Source organism: Pleurodeles waltl, chromosome 3_1 (genome assembly GCF_031143425.1).
Source record: "Pleurodeles waltl isolate 20211129_DDA chromosome 3_1, aPleWal1.hap1.20221129, whole genome shotgun sequence".
In the NCBI taxonomy this organism is placed as follows: domain Eukaryota; kingdom Metazoa; phylum Chordata; class Amphibia; order Caudata; family Salamandridae; genus Pleurodeles; species Pleurodeles waltl.
The window spans coordinates 1,210,104,089-1,210,117,446 of NC_090440.1; the positions used below are offsets into that span (position 1 = coordinate 1,210,104,089).

The 13,358-nt window shown below is 50.1% G+C and overlaps 1 protein-coding gene across 1 annotated transcript in view; it reads left to right on the forward strand.

Annotated features, from left to right (window-relative positions):
* HEPACAM (hepatic and glial cell adhesion molecule) overlaps positions 1-13,358 on the forward strand; it is a 329,463-nt gene that overhangs the window by 176,880 nt on the left and 139,225 nt on the right. The window lies entirely within an intron of this gene.

The window sequence follows — 13,358 nt, forward strand, 5'->3', positions numbered from 1 at the left end:
CATGGATAGCTGTACTTGGCACCCTACAGAGGTGGGGGGCGGGGGCACAGGGCCGTGTCTAACGGAGGGGCCTAGCCTACAGAATGCGCCCTGGCCTGGAGATAGCCACAGCCCTCCTCCCCCACCCAGACACCTTCACTGCGCGCAAAGATAGCAGAATGTGCTGATACTCACCCCCTTGTGTCTTCTGTGATGTCCTCACGCGCCCATCCAAATCGGGGTAGGCCACCGCCAGGATCCGGGACATCAGGGGGGTCAATTGGCGGCTGGCACCCCTCCAACGTTGGGAGGCCATCCCCAGCAGAGACTCGGCGGTCTTTCTGGTCCCACGGCGGATGTCCTCCCACCTCTTTCGGCAGTGGGTGCCCCGTCTGTTGTGGACCCCCAGGGCCCGGACGTCCTTGGCGATGGCACGCCAAATGTCGATCTTCTGATGGGCGCTGACCTATGTGACATGTACAGGGTGGTAAAGGAAATCAAATCAGTTTTCTGCCTGGTCAATGTGAGTGGCCCCCCCCTCCCCAACCTTGCCATGTGGCACATGCTCTCATCTTTCGTGCGTTGCACTCCTCATTCGCTCCCCTCCCCACCACCTTACATACACCCCACTCAACATCGTCATTGGCTCCTGAGACCCATAGGGTTCAATGTTAACCAATGCTGCTTTGCGCCGCGGTCTTTGACCGCCTACCGCCACGGTGTGCCACGCCAGCGCAGTGACCTCACATCCCACTGTCACACTTCACAGGTCAGGCAGCTGCCATTTCAAGGGTCCACATGGCATAATTTCTACTGCGTCACACAGGCCTAGGCCTTGCATTGCCACTCATACAAGCCTTTCAATGCATAGCGATTTGGTTACTGTGCAAGCTGTGTGAACGAACCTGTGGGTTGCTTGACTCTGTGCTCCATGTTGTCCTTCCTAGGCACCGTCCGCTGGGACTTGCGAGGAGAAGGATGAATCCTCCTGTGTACCGACCGCTGGTGGACCTGTCGACAATGGAAGAACGACATATCATACTTACATACAGGCTTGACAGAGCAACTATACATGAACTATGTGCCCAGCTGGAGCCAGACCTGATGTCCCCCATCCGCCAACCCACAGGGATTCCCCCTCTGGTGCAGGTTCTGTCAGTACTCCATTTTCTGGCAAGTGGGTCTTTTCAGACAACAGTGGCCATATCATCTGAGATGTCTCAGCCTATGTTTTCTAAGGTTTTGTCCAGAGTGTTGTCTGCCCTGATGAAATACATACGGAGCTACATTATTTTCCCTGAGGTGGCCGAATTGGCTACAGTGAAGGGTGATTTCTATGCCCTTGGATATATCCCCAACATCATTGGTGCCATTGATGGGACCCATGTGGCTTTGGTTCCCCCCAAAGAAAGTGAGCAGGTGTACAGAAACAGAAAAAGTTATCATTCGATGAATGTCCAGGTGGTCTGTTTGGCTGACCAGTACATCTCCCATGTAAATGCCAAGTTCCCTGGGTCAGTGCATGACACGTATGTCATGCGAAATAGCAGCATCCCTTATGTGATGGAACAGCTACAGAGACACCGTGTGTGGCTAATTGGTGACTCTGGGTACCCCAACCTGTCGTGGCTACTGACCCCAGTGAGGAATCCCCGGACCAGGGCAGAGGAACGGTACAATGAGGCCCATGGGCGAACTAGGAGGATCATAGAAAGGACCTTCGGGGTCCTGAAGGCCAGGTTTAGGTGCCTGCATATGACAGGGGGATCCCTAATGTACTCACCAAAGAAGATGTGCCATATCATCGTGGCCTGCTGTATGCTTCACAATCTTGCTTTGCGACGCCAGGTGCCTTTTCTGCAGGAGGATGGTCCAGATGGTGGTGTTGTAGCAGCTGTGGAGCCTGTGGAGAGTGAAGAGGAGGAAGACGATGGGGACGACACGGACAACAGGGATACAGTCATACAACAATATTTTCAGTAGCACACAGGTAAGAATCACCAACGCCATTTTACATTTACTTAAGGCCTCATGCGTCTCCACTGTCTGTGTTTCCCCCCAGTTCCTGTAAACTGATTTGTGACTTTCCCTTCCCTTTTCAGAGCTGTATGACCCACTGCCTGACTTCAGCTTTGTTTGGCCATGGACTAAAGCTTATTGAAATTGGTATGTTGTCATCACAAAGTAACTGGACATTATTGCACCGTTATGTGTAATACATTTGTTAAGAATACAAGCAGACTCCTGTTATTTTAAGTGCAATAAGTGATTTATTTTAAGTGCTACATATAGGTACATGATTGGAAAACGGTGATGGGTGGGGGTGGAGTAATGTCCATGGCAGAGTCCAGTTCTCAGTCGCACAGGTGCATTGTCCATATGCCTGGGGAAGGATGGAGCAGGGGCAGTTCAAGGTTGGACAGGGTGACAATGTGGGACAGTGGGATGACATCAGGGGGTATCTTAGGCTGGCGGGGGTCTTGCAATCCTAATCTGTCTTCTTGTGAGATCTCAGGTTCCGCTTGCGGGGTGGTTCTTCTTCTGCAGGAGGTGGGGTTCTGGTGGCCTGTCGTTGTTTGGGGGCCTCCTGTCCACTAGCGCCGGCGGAGGTGGTAGGCTGTTCCTGGCCTGGGCTAGTGACAGGGGCCCTTTGGGGTGCCACATGGTCCCGCAATGTGGTGACGATCTGGGTAAGGGCCACGACGATGGTCCCCATTGCGGAACCGATGTTCCTCAGTTCCTCCCTGAACCCCATGTACCGTTCCTCCTGCAGTTCCTGGATCTCCTGGAACCGGGCCAGTACCGTCGCCATCGTCTCCTGTGAGCTGTGGTATGCTCCCATGATGGAGGAGAGGGCCTCTTGGAGAGTCGGTTCCCTGGGCCTGTCCCCCCCCTGTCGCACAGCAGCCCTCCCAGTTCCCCTGTGTTCCTGGGCCTCTGTCCCCTGGACGGTGTGCCCACTACCACTGCCCCCAGGTCCCTGTTGTTGTTGGGGTGGTGGATCAACCTGGGTGCCCTGTAGTGGTGGACACACCGCTGATTTACGTGTCCTGGAGACAGAGGCATGGGCCCGCTGGGTGGGAGCTGTGCTGGTGTTCCCAGAGGGGGTTGGGTCTGGTGTAGCCTGTGGCTGTCTGTGGGGAACCGACTGTCCAGAGGTCCCCAATGGGCCGGGCTGGTCATCTGGGTCCAGGGAGACAGAGCTGCTGTCATCGCTTGGGGCCTCTTCTGGGGGTGGGATGGACATCTCTGGACCCTCTGTGGCGGTGTGGTGGCATTCGGGTCCTGCAGGGGTATAAAGGTATGGTTATTGCTTCTGTGTGTGGCATTTCGTGTGATGGGTGGGTGTCCGTGTACCCAAGTGCAGGCATTCCCTTGTGGGGGCTTTTGTGAGGGTGGCTTGTGGGGGTGATGTGTGTGTGCAGTGGGCATGCTTTGGTGATGGGTGTCCATGCTTTGTGGTCGCATGCAGGGCTTGGTGTTGGGATGGGTGGGTTGTGATGGTGAGCCTTTTGCTAGGTGTTGGTGTGATGGGGGTGGGGGTGAGGGTGGGGGTATGATTTGGCATGCAGGTGGGGTGGGGGTGGGAAGCAGTAGTGAAGATTTGACTTACCAGAGTCCATTCCTCCGCCTACTCCTGCGAGGCCCTCAGGATGCAGGATGTGCAAGACTTCCTCCTCCCATGCGGTAAATTCTGGGGGAGTAGGTGTGGGTCCACCGCCAGTCTTCTGCACCGCAATGTTGTGCCTTGATACCATGGAACGCACCTTCCCCGTAGGTCGTTCCATCTCTTCCTTATGTCATCCCGATTGCGTGGATGCTGTCCCACCGCGTTGACCCTGTCCACTATCCTTTGCCATAGCTCCATCTTCCTGGCAATTGTGGTGTGCTGCACCTGTGCCCCGAAGAGCTGGGGCTCTACACGGACTATTTCCTCCACCATGACCCTGAGTTTGGCGTCACTGAACCTGGGGTGTCTTTGGGGTGCCATGGGGTGGTGTGGATGAGGTGTGGGGTGGCGTTTGTGGTGATGAGTGTGGTGCGTGTGGTGGTGTGTGGTGTTTGGTGCGTGGATTCTGTGTGGGTGATGGTGTTGTGTGCCTCTGTGTTGTGGGATAGTCTATTCTGTGCTCTCTCTCTAGCCTTCGTCAATAATTTCGGGTCGTAGGGGCTTGTGGGTGATGTGGGTGTGTGTTTTATATTGTGTTGGGTGTGTGGGAGTGGTGTTAGTATGTGTATCAGGTGTGCGTGTTTCAAACTGACCAATGTGGCTGAGTTTTCTATGTGTGTGTGTATTTTGACAGTGGCGGTGTGTACCGCCAATGGAATACCGCGTTTGAAAGACCGCCGCGTGGATTTGTGGGTCGGAATGGTATGGGCATATTTCTGTCGGCGTGACGGTGGAGGTTTGTTCATCGCCATTTTTTCGCTGACCTTTGGTGTGGCGGACTTTTGTGGATGTCGGGTTTTTGGCGGTTTGCCAGTTGCGGGTCAGAATGACCGTGGCGGTTTACTGCGGCGCGGCGGTGTTATGGCGGTCTTCCGATCGGCGGTAAGCACCTTTTACCGCCGAGGTCAGAATGACCCCCTATATGTTTTGTTCAGTTTAGCTGCCTATTGGCTTTGACATGGCATTAACCATTACATTCTGTATTCAGTTTAGCTGCCTATTGGCTTTGACATGGCATTAGACCTTCAGTTTAGCTGCCTATTGGTTTTGACATGGCATTAGTCTTTATATTCTGTAGTCAGTTTAGCTGCCTATTGGCTTTGATATGGCATTAGCCATTACATTCTGTATTCAGTTTAGCTGCCTATTGGCTTTGACATGACATTAGACATTGCATTTGATATTTAGGTTAGCTGCCTATTGGCTATAACGTGGGGTTAGACATTGCAGTGGAGACATTGCAGATGAGCTGTGTTTTTCCAAGCTGTGTTTTTCCACAAGATGGACCAAGCTGTTTTCTTCACACCAGACCTTAGCTGATAAGAGCACATAGATTTTGTGTTTACCCCGCAATCCAGTCTGAGAGCTCGGGGACTCGGGAGAATTGGCCACTCTCCAGGGTTCTTCGGTTCTCCCACTGAGTTTGCTTTTCAGGATGACTCTGGGCTACAGCAAAGTAGATTGAATCTGCTTTGAATTCAGACAGGAGCTAGACGTCGGTTGCCTGTCTCCCGTTTGGGTAGAAAATCTCTTTCGCGCAGTTGACTGGAGTCATAAACTTGCAGACCTCAGAAAGATGAAGCTGAGCTATAGGCCCTACGGTGATGAATTTTGACTTTTATGCTTTGCTTTGAAATTATGCTATGATATAATCACCTATATTTGCTGTGTACATTGCAACTGAGAAGTACTTTGATATATTTTGCTTTCATTGCTGTGACTACTTTTGAACGTGTGCTTCCAATCTACTAATTTCGTCTATCAGGAACCTCATTCTGGAGAATTAATAACAATAAATGTCTTCTTTAAACTCAGAAGTGCATTCCAGAGAGGGTCTGTAAGCCCGGTTATGAGATGAGAGGGAAAGCACAACAAACTGTCAATGCTACTTATGACATTTTGAATTACAAGAGCTTAAGGAGTCTCTGCTTAGATAGAGGTTTAGGTATAGGAAAGAACCCTACAAAAGAGTTTCTGTTCAACATGCTTATTGTAGATGATGAGAACCAAGCTGGTCCATCAAATGAGAGGTTAGAGCATGTAGAAACTTCCCAGTCTGATTCAGGAGAGTTCCCTGAGAAGGGTGGGGAGGGTTCTGAACAGGATCTGCCCCCTAGCAGGGCTCCAAGTAATGCTGATAGTCATGGAGGTTCCCATCACAGTAGGGCATCCTTTATTCCTAGAGGCCAGGTTACCAGGGTCCTGAAAGTTAGGGACAGGTCCCCCTCTGAAGTTTCCAATTTGTCTTCTGTGTCAAAGCATTCCCAACCCACCCACCCTGAGGATAACTTGTTAGAAAGGGAAGTCAAAAAATTGAGGGTTGAAGAGACCAGACTGAAGCTTAAACAGCAACAGCTGGCCATAGATAGGGAATCCCTAGACCTGGAGAAGGAGAGACAGAGGTTGGGGTTAGGACCCCATGGTGGCAGCAGCAGTATTCCTGATAGTAATCCTGTTAGAGAGCAAGATTCCAGGAATCTGCATAAGATAGTCCCCCCTTACAAGGAGGGGGATGACATCAACAAGTGATTTGCTGCACTTGAGAGGGCCTGTATGGTACAGGGGGTCACTCAAAGCCAGTGGGCTGCTATATTGTAGCTATCTTTCAATGGAAAGATTAGGGATACGCCCCTTACTGTTAGAGAAAGTAAAGCTAACAATTACACAGTATTGAAGGATGCACTCTTGGATGGATTTGGCTTAACCACTGAACAATACAGGATTAGGTTTAGAGACAGCAGAAAAGAGTCCTCTCAAGACTGGACAGATTTTGTGGACTGTTCAGTGAAGGCCTTGGAAGGGTGGTTACATGGCAGTAAGGTATCTGACTATGAAAGCCTGTATAATCTTATTCTGAGAGAGCATATTCTGAACAACTCTGTGTCTGACTTGTTGTACCAATACCTCGTGAACTTGGATCTGACCTCTCCCCAAGAATTGGGAAAGAAGGCAGACAAGTGGGTCAGAACAAGGGTGAACAGAAAAGTTCATAAAGGGGGTGACAAGGATGGCAAGAAGAAGGATGGTAAGTCTTCTGACAAGGGTGGGGACAAAACTAAGCATACCGAGTCTTCATCAGGCCCACAAAAATCATCTGGTGGGGGTGCTGGGTCCAACTCCTCTTCCAATAATCAGCCTAAAAAGCCTTGGTGTTATTTGTGTAAAGTCAAAGGCCATTGGCCAACTGATTCCAGTTGTCCAAAGAAAAACACCAAACCTCCCACTACCACAAACCCTGCTGCAAATTCTAGTGTACCTAGTAATAGCAGTGGTGGTGGAAAACCGACAAATAGCCAATCCAAGGGTGTAGCTGGGCTGACTATTGGCAATGTAGTTGGGGTTGGTCTTGTTAGGGAGACCACAGAGGCTGTTTTAGTCTCTGAAGGTGCCATTGATTTGGCCACCTTGGTTGCTTGTCCCCTTAATATGGATAAGTACAAGAAACTTCCCCTAATAAATGGTGTTGAGGTTCAGGCCTACAGGGACACAGGAGCCAGTGTAACTATGGTCATAGAGAACCTGGTGCACCCTGAACAACACCTACTTGGTCAGCAGTACCAAGTTACAGACGCTCATAACAACACTCTTAGCCACCCCATGCCTGTTGTGAATCTCAACGGGGGGGGTTACTGGTCCAAAGAAAGTTGTGGTTGCCTCAGATTTACCTGTAGACTGTCTACTAGGGAATGATTTAGAGACATCAGCTTGGGCAGAAGTGGAGTTGGAGGCTCATGCAGCAATGCTGGGCATTCCTGGGCATATTTTTGCTTTAACCAGGGCTCAGGCCAAAAAGCAAAAAGGACAGGGTAACCTGGATCCTGGAAGAATGGACCAAGTGCTCCCTAAAGCTGGGGGTAGCAAGGGTAAATCCCTACCCACTATCCCTCCCTCTACAGATGATTCAACTTCTGAGGATGAAAATATTCCTCCCTGTGCAGAACCTTCACCAGATGAGCTGGCAGCAGACACTGCTGAGCTTTTGGGTGGAGGGGGGCCTGCCAGGGAAGAGCTGAGTATGGCACAGCAAACCTGTCCCACATTAGAGGGTCTCAGACAGCAAGCTGTCAAACAGCAAAATGGGGATGTCAGTGACAGCCATAGAGTTTACTGGGAGGACAACCTCTTGTACACAGAGGCAAGGGACCCAAAACCTGGAGCAGCCAGGAGATTGGTCATTCCCCTGCAGTACAGAGAGTTCCTCCTAACTCTTGCACATGACATTCCTTTGGCTGGGCATTTGGGCCAGATCAAAACATGGGAACAACTTGCCCCCTTGTTTTACTGGTCTAGGATGTCAGAGGACACTAAAGATTTTTGCAAGTCTTGTGTGACCTGCCAAGCCAGTGGCAAGACTGGTGGCACTCCAAAGGCCCTCCTAATTCCACTACCAGTGGTTGGGGTGCCCTTTGAAAGGGTAGGGGTTGACATAGTTGCCCCCCTTGACCCTCCTACTGCTTCAGGCAATAGGTTTATCTTGGTGGTTGTGGACCATGCCACAAGATATCCTGAAGCAATTCCTCTAAGGACCACTACAGCCCCTGCAGTGGCAAAGGCCCTCCTGGGAATCATTTCCAGTGTGGGTTTTCCTAAAGAGGTAGTATCAGACAGAGGTAGCAACTTCATGTCTGCATACTTGAAAGCAATGGGGAAAGAGTGTGGTGTTACCTACAAGTTCACCACTTCTTACCATCCACAGACTAATGGACTGGTAGAGAGGTTTAATAAAACTATATAAGGTATGATAATGGGACTCCCTGAAAAAGTCAGGAGGAGATGGGATGTCCTGTTACATTGCCTCCTTTTTGCTTACAGGGAGGTACCCCAGAAAGGAGTGAGCTTCAGCCTCTTTGAACTCCTCTTTGGACACCCTGTAAGAGGTCCACTCACTCTTGTGAAGGAGGGTTGGGAACAACCTTTAAAAGCTCCTAAACAGGACATAGTGGATTATGTACTTTGCCTAAGATCCAGAATGGCTGAGTACATGAAAAAGGCCAGTAAAAACCTTCAGGCCAGCCAGGAGCTGCAAAAGCAATGGCATGACCGGAAGGCTGTTCTGATCCAGTACCAACCAGGACAGAAGGTGTGGGTATTGGAGCCTGTGGCCCCAAGAGCACTCCAGGACAAATGGAGTGGACCCCATCTAATTGTTGAGAAAAAGGGTGAGGTTACCTATTTGGTAGACCTGGGCACTGCCAGGAGTCCCCTTAGGGTGATTCATGTCAACTGCCTGAAACCCTACTATGACAGGGCTGATCTCACCCTGCTCATGGCAACAGATGAGGGACAGGAAGAAGAGAGTGACCCTCTCCCTGATCTCTTCTCCACCACTGAAGCAGATGCCTTAGTGGAGGGAGTAGTTTTGGCAGATTGTCTGACTGCAGAACAGAAAGACAACTGCATCAATCTCCTTGGACAATTTTCTGACCTCTTTTCAATTGTGACAGGTACAACATCCTGGTGTGAACACAAAATTGATACTGGAGACAGCCTGCCTGTCAAAAGTAAGATTTATAGGCAGCCTGACCATGTCAGAGATTGCATTAAACAAGAGGTGCAGAAAATGTTGGATCTGGAAGTGATTGAGCCTTCTGAAAGCCCATGGGCTAGCCCTTTGGTGCTTGTACCAAAGCCTCACACAAAAGATGGAAAAAGGGAGATGAGGTTTTGTGTGGACTACAGAGGTCTCAATCAGGTAACAAAAACTGATGCTCACCCTATACCCAGGGCAGATGAGCTCATTGATACACTGGCATCTGCCAAGTATCTTAGCACTTTTGATTTGACTGCAGGGTATTGGCAGATCAAATTGGCAGAAGATGCTAAACCCCCCAAGACTGCATTTTCAACTATAGGAGGGCATTACCAATTTACAGTGATGCCCTTTGGTTTGAAAAATGCACCTGCCACTTTTTAGAGGTTGGTGAACACAGTCCTGCAAGGGTTGGAGGCTCTCAGTGCAGCATATCTTGATGATATTGCTGTCTTTAACTCAACCTGGGATGAGCACCTGGTCCACCTTTGGAAGGTTTTGGAGGCCCTGCAAAAGGCAGGCCTCACTATCAAGGAATCAAAGTGCCAGATAGGGCAGGGTAAGGTGGTTTATCTGGGACACCTGGTAGGTGGAGAACAGATTGCACCACTACAGAGGAAAATCCAGACAATCATGGATTGGATTCCCCCTACAACTTAGACCCAGGTGAGAGCCTTTTTAGGCCTCACAGGGTATTACAGGAGATTCATTAAAAACTATGGCTCCATAGCAGCCCCTCTTAATGATCTCACAAGTAAGAAAATGCCTAAGAAGGTGTTATGGACAGCTAGCTGTCAGAAATCTTTTGAGGAGCTCAAACATGCCAAGTGCTCTGCACCTGTCCTAAAAAGCCCATGTTACTCCAAGAAATTCATTGTTGAAACTGATGCATCTGAATTAGGGGTAGGGGCGGTCTTATCACAACTGAATTCTGAGGGCCAGGATCAACCAGTTGCTTTTATCAGCAGAAGGTTGACCCCTAGAGAAAAGCGTTGGTCTGCCATAGAGAGGGAGGCCTTTCCTGTGGTCTGGGCACTGAAAAAGTTGAGGCCACACCTGTTTGGCACTCACTTTATTGTTCAGACAGACCACAAACCTCTACTTTGGCTAAAACAAATTGAAAGGTGAAAACCTAAATTGTTGAGGTGGTCCATATCTCTACAGGGAATGGACTATACAGTGGAATATAGACCTGGGAGTACCCACTCCAATGCAGATGGACTCTCCAGATATTTCCACTTAGACAATGAACACTCATCAGGTCATGGCTAGTCTTATTGTCCTTCGTTTGTGTAGGAAAGTACCATCTTGCCTGGCATGTTACCCCCATATTTCACTGTATGTATGTCGTTTTAGTCCATGTGTCACTGGGTCCCTGCCAGGCAGGGCCCCAGTGCTCATAGTATGTGCCCTGTATGTGTTCCCTGTGTGATGCCTAACTGTCTCACTGAGGCTCTGCTAACCAGAACCTCAGTGGTTATGCTCTCTCTGCTTTCCAAATTTGTCACTAACAGGCTAGTGACTAAATTTACCAATTCACATTGGCATACTGGTACACCCATATAATTCCCTTGTATATGGTACTGGGGTACCCAGGGTATTGGGGTTCCAGGCGATCCCTATGGGCTGCAGCATTTCCTTTGCCGCCCATAGGGAGCTCAGACAATTCTAACATAGACCTGCCACTGCAGCCTGCGTGAAATAACATCCACGTTATTTCACAGCCATTTACCACTGCACATAAGTAACTTATAGGTCACCTATATGTCTAACCTTCACTTAGTGAAGGTTGGGTGCCAAGTTACTTAGTGTGTGGGCACCCTGGCACTAGTCAAGGTGCCCCCACATCGTTCAGAGCAAGTTCCCCGGACTTTGTGAGTGCGGGGATACCATTACACGCGTGCACTATACATAGGTCACTACCTATGTATAGCGTCACAATGGTAACTCCGAACATGGCCATGTAACATGTCTAGGATCATGGAATTGTCACCCCAATACCATTCTGGTATTGGGGGGGACAATTCCATGATTCCCCGGGTCTCCAGCATAGAGCCCGGATACTGCCAAACTGCCTTTCTGGGGTTTCCACTGCAGCTACTGCTGGTGCCAACCCCTCAGACAGGTTTCTGCCCCCCTGGGGCCTGGACAGCCTGGTCCCAGGAAGGCAGAACAAAAGGATTTCCTCTGAGAGAGGGTGTTACTCTCTCCCTTTGGAAACAGGTGTGAAGGGCCTAGGAGGAGTAGCCTCTCCTGGCCTTTGGAAATGCTTTGAAGGGCACAGATGGTGCCCCCCTTGCATAAGCCAGTCTACACCGGTTCAGGGATCCCCCAGCCCTGCTCTGGCGTGAAACTGGACAAAGTAAGGGGGAGTGACCACTCCCATGACCAGCACCTCCCAGGGGAGGTGCCCAGAGTTCCTCCAGTGTGTCTCAGACCTCTACCATCTTGGATGCAGAGGTGTGAGGGCACAATGGACAGCTCTGAGTGGCCAGTGCCAGCAGGTGACATCAGAGACCCCTCCTGATAGGTGCTTACCTTTCTCTGTAGCCAATCCTCCTCTGTGGGCTATTTAGGGTCTCTCCTGTGGGTATCTCACCAGATAATGAATACAAGAACTCACCAGAGTTCCTCTGCACTTTCCTCTTTGACTTCTGCCAAGGATCGACCGCTGACTGCTCCAGGATGCCTGCATAACCGCAACAAAGTAGCAAGAAGACTACCAGCAACATTGTAGCGCCTCATCCTGCTGGCTTTCTCGACTGTTTCCTGGTGGTGCATGATCTGAGGGCTGTCTGCCTTCACCCTGCACTGGAAGCTAAGAAGAAATCGCCCGTGGGTCGACGGAATATTCCCCCTGCTAACGCAGGCACCAAACTTCTGCATCACCGGTCCTCTGGGTCCTCTCTCATCCTGACGAGCGTGGTCCATGGAACACAGGAGCTGGGTCCAAGTGTCTTCGACAGTCCAGTGGCCCTTCTGTCCAAATTTGGTGGAGGTAAGTCCGTGCCTCCCAACGCCAGACAGTATTCCTGTGTACTGTGTGAACTGCAGCTGCTCGGGCTTCTGTGCACTTTTGCAAGACTTCCTGTGTGCACAGCCTAGCCCAGGTCCCCAGCACTCCGTCCTGCATTGCCCAACTCGCTGAGTTGGACTCCAATGTCGTGGGACCCTCTTTTGTTGCTCTGAGTCAACCGTCGTCCTCAGATCTTCTAAGTGCCTGTTCAGGTGCTTCTGCAGAAACTGCCTGCTTCAGCGTGGGCTCTCTCTATTGCTGAGTGCCCCCTCTGTCTCCTCCTCCAAGGGGCAACCTCCTGGTCCTTCCTGGGCCCTAGCAGCACCCAAAATCCTCAACTGCGACTCTTGCAGCTAGCAAGGCTTGTTTGCAGTCTTTCTGCGTGGAAACAACTCTGCTTCCTCCAGCATACTGTGGGACATCTTCTGACCAAAGGAGAAGTTCCTGGCACCTTCCGTTGTTGCAGAATCTTTGGCTTCTTCTACCTGGAGGCAGCCCTTTTGCACCTTCATCCGGGGTTTAGTGGGCTCCTGCCCCCCTGGACACTTGCGTGACTCTTGGACTTGGTCCCCTTCCTTTACAGGTCCTCAGGTCCAGGAATTCGTCTTCAGTGCTTTGCAGTCAGTTGTTGTCCTTGCAGAATCCCCTATCTCGACTTTACTGTCTTTCTGGGGTAGTAGGGTTACTTTACTCCTACTTTTCAGGGTCTTGGGGTGGGGTATCTTGGACAACCTTAGTGTTTTGTTACACTCCCAGCGACCCCCTACACACTACACTAGGCCTGGGGTCCATTCGTGGTTCGTATTCCACTTTTTGGAGTATATGGTTTGTGTTGCCCCTAGGCCTATTTTCCCCTATTGCATTCTATTGTGTTCTACATTGTTTGCACTACTTTTCTACCTGTTGCTTACCTGATTTTGGTTTGTGTGTATATATTTTATGTATATTACTTATCGCCTAAGGGAGTATATCCTCTGAGATACTTTTGGTATATTGTCACTAAAATAAAGTACCTTTATTTTTAGTAACTCTGAGTATTGTGTTTTCTTAGGATATTGTGATATATGATATAAGTGGTGTAGTAGGAGCTTTGCATGTCTCCTAGTTCAGCCTAAGCTGCTCTGCTACAGCTACCTTTAACAGCCTAAGCTGCTAGAACACTG